Here is an 11,089-nt window from a genome sequence, read left to right on the forward strand (position 1 = left end):
TTCTTTCTTTTTTTTTTTTTTTTTCAGATGGAGTTGCACTCTTGTTGCCCAGACTGGAGTGCAGTGGTGTGATCTCAGCTCACTGCAACCTCCGCCTCCCAGGTTCAAGCGATTCTCCTGCCTCAGCCTCCCGAATAGTTGAGATTACAGGCACCCACCACCATGCCTGGCTCATTTTTGTGTTTTTAGTAGAGATGAGATTTCTCCATGTTGGCCAGGCTGGTCTTAAACTCCTGACCTCAGGTGATCCACGCACCTTGGCCTCCCAAAGTGCTGTGATTACAGGTGTGAGCCACCTCACCCTGCTGAGAATGCATATTTCTATCTGAGCCATTAATTATACAGTTCCCCTGCTCCTCTACCCTCCTCAGAAAAGCCCTCCTGTTATTCTCGCTCTGCCTATCTCTCCTGTTCCAAACTTGTATTCAGGAAGGCTTCAGTATCCAGAGTTTAGCACTTTATTTTGTGGGCTCTGTATCCACCACTAGACTATATACTCCTTGAGGGCAGGGACCATGTCTTTTTCTTCTTCGTTTCCACCCAGCGTGAGAGGCTCTTGATTGGTGAAAGGAATGTTAGGACTAGAGTTGCCTTTCCTGGAACAGGATGTGACTTCAAGCATCTTCTTCCCTCTATGTCTCTTATAGCATTCATTGTTTAATCCTCTCTGCCTCAGCGCCTTCTCTTCCTCCCCACATCTGTTCTTAAGAGGCATCTTCAAATCCTTGGGTTGAGATTATAACCGTAATAGTAGGGAATCATGGAGGAATTCTCTGAAATTCATGATTGATACCTGGAATGGTGATGAGGGCAAAGAAGCTAGTGTGGGGAAAGGGTATCTCCTTTTTCGGGTCGCTCAGCAAATTACAAAATACCCCCCTTTTCTGAGTATAGCAGGGCCTGGGCTGGGGCGTTAATTGGGTAGCTCTGGAACTGAATGTCAAGCCAGAGGCTAGCACCACCTAGTGGTCAGTTAAGGAAGTGTACGTAGGAAGGGTATCCCGGAAAGGTCTGATGGCAGGCGGAGAGAGGGAAAAGGACCAGTATTTATTGAGCGCATACCATGTCCCAGGCCCACGCGGTGGACTTTATTTACAGTATCAGCTCACTTAAGTCTACCTTTTGTCATGGGTGTTATTTCCAGTGTGTATAAGAAAATAGAATGTTCTGAGAGATTAAAGAATCTGTCCCAAATAATGGTGCAGATCCAAGCCCAGACTTCATTCACTTAATAAAAATATTAGGTACCTCGTATAAGCAAGTACATTGCTAGGCACTAGGGATAAGAGACGGAAACACACAGTCTCAGCCTTCAAGAAGCTTTCAGGTTAGCTGGGTGCTCAACAAGAGACAGACAATGACAATACAGTCAGTTCCTTAACACCTGTGATGAAGGCATGTGCAGAAGGGCATGGGAACATGGGAAGGATACCTCTTCCAGACAAGGTGGTCAAGACAGAGAGCAGCAGATGATGCCAGGCTAAATGTTGAATGAGAGGAAGAAAATGACAACCAATAACAAAAGGAAAGGGTGTTTTAGGCTGGATGGCAGGAAAGGCATTGGAGGCATGAGAAGTTTAAAACATGTGAAGAACATCAAATATGGTATCATAGCTGAAGTTTAAGGTACTTTGAGGGGAGGGTGTTGGATGAAGTATCAGAAAGCCTAATCACAAAGCGTGATTTTAGCCACAGTAAGGACTTAGAATTTTTTTTCTAGAAGTAGTGTAGAGCCAGTTGAGAAATTGGTGAAGTCCTTAATGCATGAGCGATGGAGCTGGAGAGGAAGAGGATTCAGAAACAATAAAGAAGTAGGATCTAGTATACTAACCAGTTAACTGTATAGGCCTGAAGATAGTGACAGAGAAATCTGAGTCTAGAAAATTTGGCTCACATTAGAATCACCTGGAGAGTTTTTAAAAATCCCAGTGCTGTGGTGGCATGCATCTGTAGGCCCAGCTACTCAGGGGACTAAGGTGGGAGGATTGCTTGAGCTCAGGAGGTTGAGGCTGCAGTGAACCTGATCACTGCATGATCATGCCACTGCACTCCAGCCTGGGTAACGAGTGCAACCCTGTCTCAAAAAGAAAAATAAATGAATCAATGCTGGAGGATTTATGCTACTTGATTTCAAGACTTGTAAGTGACAGTAATCAAGACTATGTGGTGCTAGCATGAGAATTGACAAACAGATCCATGGAGCAGAATAGAGAACCAGAAATAGACTCACAATCATTTGATTTTTTAATAAAAATTCTATATGTGTTTATTATTTTATAATGTTACTTTTATATACTTTTATCTTGGAATTATTTTTCGTTTGATTAGTTTTCTATGCATCTATCATTTTCCCCAAATATCTCAACATAATTTTAAAAAATCAGAGAGTTGTTTGATTTCTTATTGCAATTCCTTCGTGTTCACCACCCCTCCACCCTGCTCATCCGTATCTCACCCTGTGCAACTTCTGCATTCTTGCTTCAATGTTGACTAGGCACAGGCTTCGTTTTTCTTTTTGAGACAGAGTTTTGCTCTGTTGCCCAGTCTGGAGTGCAGTGGTATGATCATAGCTCACTGCAGCCTCAACCTCCTGGGCTTAAACTATTTTCCCCTGTCAACTTCCCAAGTAGCTGGGACTACAGACACATGCCAACATGCCTGGCTTCAGCATCCATTCTTAAACTCCTTTTCACCATTGATCTGGGATTTTACTCGTAGCTGGAACCTGTCTGAGACCCGACTATTGGAGGTCTCTTAACTGCTGGAGGATGGTATCTCTGGGAAAGGCCCACTCCCAGACCCAGGAATGTAGGATCCATCTCAGTGCAGCTTTTCTCAGCTCTCTACTTGTCTGGGGTACCACACTTCTCAACCGGATTCTGTACTTCTCATAAAGGTATTTTGATCAGTAAATTGTTAAATCTGTGTTTCTGTGAGGGGATGAGAGGCGGGACTTCCTATTGCACCAACTGGCTGATCCCACTGTAAAGGTCATTTGATTTTGGCAAAGATGTCAAAGCCAGCCAGTGGAGAAAGGAATGTCTGTTCAATAAATAGTTATGGAACAACTTCATATCTATATGGGAGAAATAAATGAACCTTGACCCCTACCTCACACCATATGCAAAAATTAATTCAAGATTGATTATAGGCCAGGCCCAGTGGCTCACACCTGTAATCCCAGCACTTTGGGAGGCTGAAGCAGGTGAATCACCAGAGGTCAGGAGTTCAAGACCAGCCTGGCCAACACGGTGAAACTCTGTTTCTACTAAAAATACAACAATTAACAGGCCAGGCATGGTGGCTCACACCTGTAATCTCAGCACTTTGGGAGGACAAGGCGGGTGGATCATCTGAGCTCAGGAGTTCAAGACCAGCCTGGCCAACATGGCAAAACCCTGTCTCTACTAAAAATACAAAAATTAGCTGGGCGTGGTGGTGCATGCCTGTAATCCTAGCTGCTCAGAAGGCTGAGGCAGGATAATCGCTTGAACCTGAGAGGCGGAGGTTGCAGTGAGCTGAGATCACACCACTGCACTCCAGCCTGAGTGACAGCGAGACTCTGTGTCAAAAAAATTAATTAATTAAAAAAATAAAAATACAAAAATTAGCTGGGTGTGGTGGTGGGCACCTGTAATCCCAGCTACTCAAGAGGCTGAGGCAGGAGAATTGCTTGAACCCAGGAGGTGGAGGGTGGAGTGAGCCGAGATCGCACCACTGCACTCCAGCCTGGGTGACAGAGCGAGACTCCGTCTAAAAAAAAAGATTGATTATAGACCTAAACCACAAATGCTAAAATCATAAAGCTTTTAGACAAAAACACAGAATATCTTCATAACTTGGAGGAAAGCAACCCCTTCTTAAGCTATAGAAACCAATAACATAAATTTCTTGATAAGTGAAACATCAAAATAGAAAACCTTTGCTCGTCAGAAGACATCATTATGGAGTAATCCCAGCACTTTGGGAGGCTGACATAGAAGGACTGCTTGAGGCCAGGAGTTTGAGACCAGCCTGGCCAACAAAGCTAGACTCTGTCACTACAAAAAATTTAAAAAATTAGCCGAGTGTGATGGTGTGCACCTGTAGTCCCAGCTACTCCAGAGGCTGAGAAGAGAGGATTGCTTGAGCCCAGGAGTTAGAGGCTGCAGTGAGTTGATTGTGCCACTGCACTCCAGCCTGAGTGACAGTGAGACCCTGACTCAAAAAAAAAAAAAAAAAAAAGACATTATTATGAAAATGTGGAAGTAAGCCAAATAGATAGACAAAACATTGATCTGAGAAGGAACAGAGGAATGCAAGATATATTAAAAATTCCTATAACATAGTAATAAAATGACAACCCAATGAATGGACAATAAGCATATGAAAGGTACTCGAGGCTAGGTGCAGTGGTGCACGCCTGTAATCCCAGCACTTTGGGAGGCCAAGGTGGGAGGATCGCTTGAGGTCAGCAGTTTCAGACCAGCCTAGGCAATATATCGAGACCTCATCTCTACAAAAAGTCCGGGCGTGGTGATTCACGCCTGTAATCCCAGCACTTTGGAAGGCCGAGGCGGGCGGATCACGAGGTCAGGAGTTCGAGACCAGCCTGGCCAACATGGCCATACCCTGTCTCTACTAAAAATACAAAAATTAGCCAGGCATGGTGGTGGGCGCCTGTAATCCCAGCTACTTGGGAGGTTGAGGCAGGAGAATCACTTGAACCCAGGAGGCAGAGGTTGCAGTGAGCTGAGATTGTGCCATTGCACTCCAGCCTGGGCAACAAGAGCAAGACTCCATCTCAAAATAAATAAATAAATAAAATTTTAAAATGATCTAGATATGGAGGTGCATTCCTGTAGTCCTAGCTATTCAAAAGGCTGAGGCAGGAGGATTGCTTGAGCCTAGAAGGTTGAGGCTGCAGTGAGCAGTGATTGTGCCACTGTGCTCCAGCCTGGGCAACAGAGTGAGACCCTGTCTCAAAAATAAAAAGAAAAAAGAGAAAGAAAAGAACTCAACATCTTTAGTTATTAAGAAAATGCAAATTATGCCAGGCTCGGTGGCTCACGCCTGTAATCCCAGCACTTTGGGAGGACGAGGCAGGGGGGTCACAAGGTCAAGAGATCTAGACCATCCTGGCTAACATGGTGAAACCCTGTCTCTACTAAAAATACAAAAAATTAGCTGGGCGTGGTGGCGGGCGCCTGTGGTCCCAGCTACTCGGGAGGCTGAGGCAGATGAATGGCCTGAACCCAGGAGGCGGAACTTGCGGTGAGCCGAGATCGTGCCACTGCACTCCAGCCTGGGTGACAGAGCAAGACTCCGTCTCAAAAAAAAAAAAAAAAAAAGCAAATTATATTCACAGTGTGATACCTCTCAATACTCACCAAAATGATTAAACTTTAAAAAACTGACAATACCAAATGTTAGTGAGAATACAGAGCAACTGGAACTCTCATACATCATTAGTGGGAATGTAAAATGTACTATCAATTTGGAACAATATGTAGCAGTTTCTTATAAAACTACACATACACCTACCCTGTGACTCAGCAATTCTATTCCTAGTTATTTATCCAAGAGAAATGAAAGCATATGTTCACACCCAGACTTGAACACAGAATATTCATAGCAGTTTTCTTCACAGTAGCCAAAAGCTGGCTATAGCTCAGGTATCCTTCATTTGAAAAAGGATAAACAAACTGTGGTATAGATCCACCATGGGACACTACTCAGCAAGAAAAATGAAAGAACTATGGATACATGCAGCAACATGGATGAACCTCAAAACATGTTGCGTAAAATAAGCCAGACATAAAACTACATCCTATATTACTCTACTTAAAAAAAAAAAATCAGAACAGTGGCTTCCCCTGTGGGTTGGGGTGAGGGTAATGATCCACATCTTGATAGAAGTTTGGGTATTACAAAGCAACCACCTGGTAGGGCAGAGATTTGAACACAGGTGGTCTGCCAGCGGCCAAGGTTTTAATCACCATACTACATAGCCTTGCCCAGGCTGTGGAGCCTCAGATGTGGATGAGATCACACAGAAAGAGTGTCCCGTGAAGACAGGAGACTGAGAGGGAGGACGCAGAGAGGTAGGCCGAAGACCAAGAAAGGAATCATGAAAAGTAGTTGGGGGAGAACTTACTCAAGAATGGCTAACAGTGTTGAGTACTGCTGAAAGGCCCAGCAAGAGAAAGACAGGAATGTGCCATCATTCAAGGCCCCTAGGAGGGTGTATGTGACATGGCCAGGACAGTTTCATGACTGGTGGGGGCAGCAGCCAGCTGGCAGTGTAATGAGGAAGTAAGGAAGAGAAGACTGAATATGAATAATTTTCCCAAGATGCTTGGCTGCACAGGGGAAGGGAGAGAGGCAAGACAGTAATTAGAGAGCTGAGATTTCCTTGCAGAGGCACAATCCTGACCACAGCTGACTCCATCCAGAGCTGCTTGACTTTGCCCATTCACCAGGATGGCTAACTTGTCCTTCTGTGAAGTAAAGGTCGGTTGGCCACAGTAAGCCTGTGACAGCCTGAGGGCTCCATTTGAAGCCTTGAGATCAGCTGACTCCACCATTGCTCACATCCTGTCATCCTTGGCAGACCTTGATTGGCATCCATCCTTCTCCACTAAGTCCAGTCCTTCCTCCTCCTAACACTGTTATACTGCTCTCCACCCCTCTCCTTGCTTGAAGCCTGGAGCCACCCCTGGCTCACATTATCCTGGCCCCTCTTGGCTTGTCTGGAACCTGATCCTTCCTTGAGAACATTCTTCCTTTAATGAGGTATCGCTTATTCTCTCAAGTGTATAGGGCGGGTGGTAGTGGGAGGACGGGCAGGCAGCCCACCCTGGAGTCTCCATTTCCTGTGGCGATATGGCTTCACCATGGTCTTAGTTAGGGATGCATTTAGCAGCAAGTAATGGAAGACCCAATTAAAGCAGGCTCAACAATGAGGAGTTTTATAGCAGGTCCAGGGCTGGTTGATTCATCAAAGGTTTTCCACCTCTTCACACTCATACTTTACCCTCATTGGTTGGTGGTATCTCCCCTCCCAGTTGCAACGTGGTTGCAGCTATTCCAATCCTAAAAGTGAACATGGCACTGAAGAAGAACAAAATCTTTCCCAGAAGCCCCCTAAGTCCTATTGGCCAGGATTGGGTCACTGGCCAAGGGAATAGAAATACTGTGATTGGCTACGCCAATTAGATTCACCCCGTGAATACATAGGAGGGGGACACCTGTGTGAAATCCAGACTTTGCTAGCAAGGGAGAAAAGCTTGGCTGCTGAATAGGCACCACCAGTGCTTGCCTCAGTAGTCATATCAAATTCCTCTTCCTTTAAGAGCCAACTATTTCACCTTCCATTGGGATGTGCAACATAGGGCTTAAGGGCAACATTTCTGGTGCCAAACTAACTGGATTTGAATCCCAGCTCTCTCACCTTAGCCTTGAGCAAGTTGCTGAGTTTTCCATGCCACAGTTTCCTCGTTTGTAAAATGAGGGTTATCAGCACTATCCAATAGAATTTTCTGTGATGATGGAAATGCCCCGTGTCTGTTTTAATATAGTAGCCACAAGTCATACATGGCTATTGCACATTTGAAATATGGCTGATACATCAGAGGCATTGAATTTTAAAATTGAAATAGCCACAAGTGGTTAGTAGCTACTGTATTGGGCACATAGTTCTAGCTCATAGTATTATTGTAGGATAAAAAGTACAGTGCTTCAATTTTAGAGTAAGAATTGAAGTAACACATAAAGCCCCACTAAGTGTTAGTTACTATTTTTGCTGTTATCCACTGATGTCCTGGTCACTTTATCCGTGAAGGCTTTGTTTATTTTATTTTATTTTAATTTTTTTGAGACAGGCTCTCACTCTGTTGCCCAGGCTGGAGTGCAGTGGTGCAATTATGGCTCACTGCAGCCTTGACATCCTGGGCTCAGGGATCCTCCCACCTCAGCCTCCCCAGTGGCTGGAACTACAGGCATGCACCACCACACCAGGCTAATTTTTGTATTTTTTCTAGAGACGGCATTTCACCATGTTGCCCAGGCTGGTCTCGAACTCCTGGCCTCAAGCAGTCTGCCCACCTCAGCCTCCCAGAGTGCTGGGATTACAGGCATGAGCCACCACGCCTGGCCTTCTGTGAAGACTTTAGCAGCTGACTGTCTTCCTGTCCACCTCAAGTTTTCCACAAACCCAGATGGTTTCAGTGCTCAGGCAGGTAGTCCAGCCAACACCCTGGCCTCTTGGTTCCTTGTTCTCTTTGACTCCAATGACTTACCTCTGTGTTGCTGTAGCCACTCACTCTCATAGCCACCACCTTTATCACACCCTTGCAGGAGAGCTGGACTGAAATCTCACTCCCTAGATTCTGACCGCAACATCCTAGCCTTACAGCTCTTTCTTTCCCTTGCCCCCAGGAAGCCTGGTCTTTAAGTCTGTTGAGACTTCCGGTTTCTTGCCTTTCTTTCCTTTGACACTGGCCCCTCATGTCTTCACTTTTCTTCCTAACCAGTCTCCATTCCACAATGCTTCACCTCTGCTCTTCAACTGTATCGTCTCCCTCTCTGTTGTTATTAACCTTCTGAATGGATCTCCTGGCTTCAGAACTTATCTTTTAAATCCATCCTCCACATTGCAGCTAGGCTGATCCCTCTACTAAATCTTATCATATGACTCACCTGTCTAAATCTTCTAATGCTCCCCATTGCCCATTACTACCCGTTCCCAGAAGGTACCATGCTCCCACAGGTATCCATGCCTTTGCATATGCTAGACCTTCTTCCTGCTTTAATGCTTTCCTTGTTCTTTGCCTGAATAATTCTTATGTCCCTTCAAGATTCATTTCAGGCTGGGCACGGTGGCTCACGCCTGTAATCCCAAAACTTTGGGAGGTCGAGGCAGGAGGATCACTTGAGTTCAGGAGTTTGAGAGCCTGGACAACATATTGAGACCCTGTTCTATGAGAGAGAGAGAGAGAGGAGAGAGAGAGAGAGGAGAGAGAGAAGGATTCGAACATGCTTTATGCTGAAAGTATAGAGCTGTCATAACTACAGAGCAGGAGGGTGGAGATTTGAAGAATGAAGGGGATAATAAATGGAACAAGTGCCTGAAGAGGCAGAAGGGAGGGGCCTTGAGCACAGGTGTTTCCTAATTAAATGATGAGTTGGTATGAAGATGGATGGAAACTTGGGGAGAATAGTGAAGGCCTGGGAGATAGAGCTGGCTAGGGGCCCTCAGCAGCTTCCCACAATTCTTTTGTGACCTCCTCCTCTTTTCCCTCATCCTCCACAAATCACAGTCCACTATTCAGTGTTCTTGAACTGTCTTGTCTGTGAAATGTACTGAGCTCCAGCAATCAATCCATCAATCAGTTTAGTCCTTACGTAGGAGAGTATGTATAAAACATTTAGCCCAGCACCAAGTACATGGGAGACACTCAGTTAATTGCAGCCCTTCATATCTTTACCAGCAAGAATGCATGTTGTTTTTTCTAGCTGCTGCATAGCAGTGTGTACAGTATGATATGAGTCCTTGCCCTCCTTGAACTTGTGTTATTGTTGAGGAAGAAAGATGTACCCACAAAATAATTAAAAAGCAATACAAAGGACTATGTAGTGGCCACCAGTATCCAAATTGTGCTTCTATTATTATTATTATTATTATTTTTGAGACAGACCCTCACTCTGTTGCTGGAGTGCAGTGGTGTGATCCTGGCTCACTGTAACCTCCACCTCCTGGGTTTAAGCAATTCTCGTGCCTCAGCCTCCCAAGTAGCTGGGACTACAGGGCAGTGCCACCACACCTGGCTAATTTTTGTATTTTTAGAGGCGGGGTTTCACCATGTTGGCCAAGCTGATCTTGAACTCCTTACCTCAGGTGATCTGCCCACCTTGGCCTCCCAAAGTGCTCGGATTACAGGCGTGAGCCACCATGCATGGCTGTGCTTTTTTTTTTTTTTTTTCCCACAACCAGCACTAAAAAGTATGTTTTATCATGACTTAGAATTCAGATACATATAGGGCCGGGAGTGGTGGCTCATGGCTGTAATCCCAGCACTTTGGGAGGCTGAGGTGGGTGGATCACCTGAGGCCAAGAGTTTGAGAGCAGCCTGACCAATATGGTGTCTCTACTAAAAATACAAAAATTAGCTGGGTGTCGTGGCGTGTGCCTGTAGTCCCAGCTACTGGGGAAGCTGAGACAGGAGAATTGCTTGAACCCAGGAGGCAGAAGTTGCAGTGAGCCGAGATCCCGCCACTGTACTCCAGCCTGGGCGACAGAGGGAGACTCCATCTCAAAAAAAAAAAAAAAAAAAAAGAATTCAGATACATATATAAAGCTGAAACAAAAGTTTAATTAAACAATACTTATCCTTACTTCGCATGATGCCTTCTGATATTTTCTGTACTGTTCTATTCTACTTCAGTTTTATTTTTTAATTTTATTCACTTTATTTTTTATTTTTTGAGATGGAGTCTCACTCTGTTGCCCAGGCTGGAGTGCAGGGGTGTAATCTCAGCTCACTGCAGCCTCTACCTCCTGGGTTCCAGTGATTTTCCTGCTTCAGCTTCCCAGGTAGCTGGGACTGCAGGCACATGCCACTGTGCCCAGATAATTTTTTGTATTTTTTAGTAGAGACGGGGCTTCACCATGTTGGCCAGGCTGGTCTTGAACTCCTAACCTCAGATGATCCGCACACCTCGGCCTCCCAAAGTGCTAGGATTACAGGCATGAGCCTCTGCGCCTGGCCTTTACTTCAGTTTCAAAGAGTGAAGGTCAAGACACTGTTTTTTTTTATGTTTTGTTTTTAATTGTTTTAAATTTTTTTCGTAGAGATGGGATCTTGCTATGTTGCCCAGGCTGGTATCGAACTCCTGGCCTCCAGCAATCCTCCTGCCTCAGCCTCCCAGAGTATTGGGATTACAGGTGTGAGCCATTGTGCTTGATCAAGATGCTGTTATGGGCTGAGTTGTGTTCCTCAAAAATTCTCTTGAAGTCCTAATCCCAAGTACTTCAGGACGTGACCTTATTTTGAATGACCCCCTTATAGGGTCTTTACAAAGGTAATTAAGTTAAAATGAGGCCATTAGG

The sequence above is a fragment of the Pan troglodytes genome, chromosome 10 (genome assembly GCF_028858775.2).
Source record: "Pan troglodytes isolate AG18354 chromosome 10, NHGRI_mPanTro3-v2.0_pri, whole genome shotgun sequence".
Classification (NCBI taxonomy): Eukaryota; Metazoa; Chordata; class Mammalia; order Primates; family Hominidae; genus Pan; species Pan troglodytes.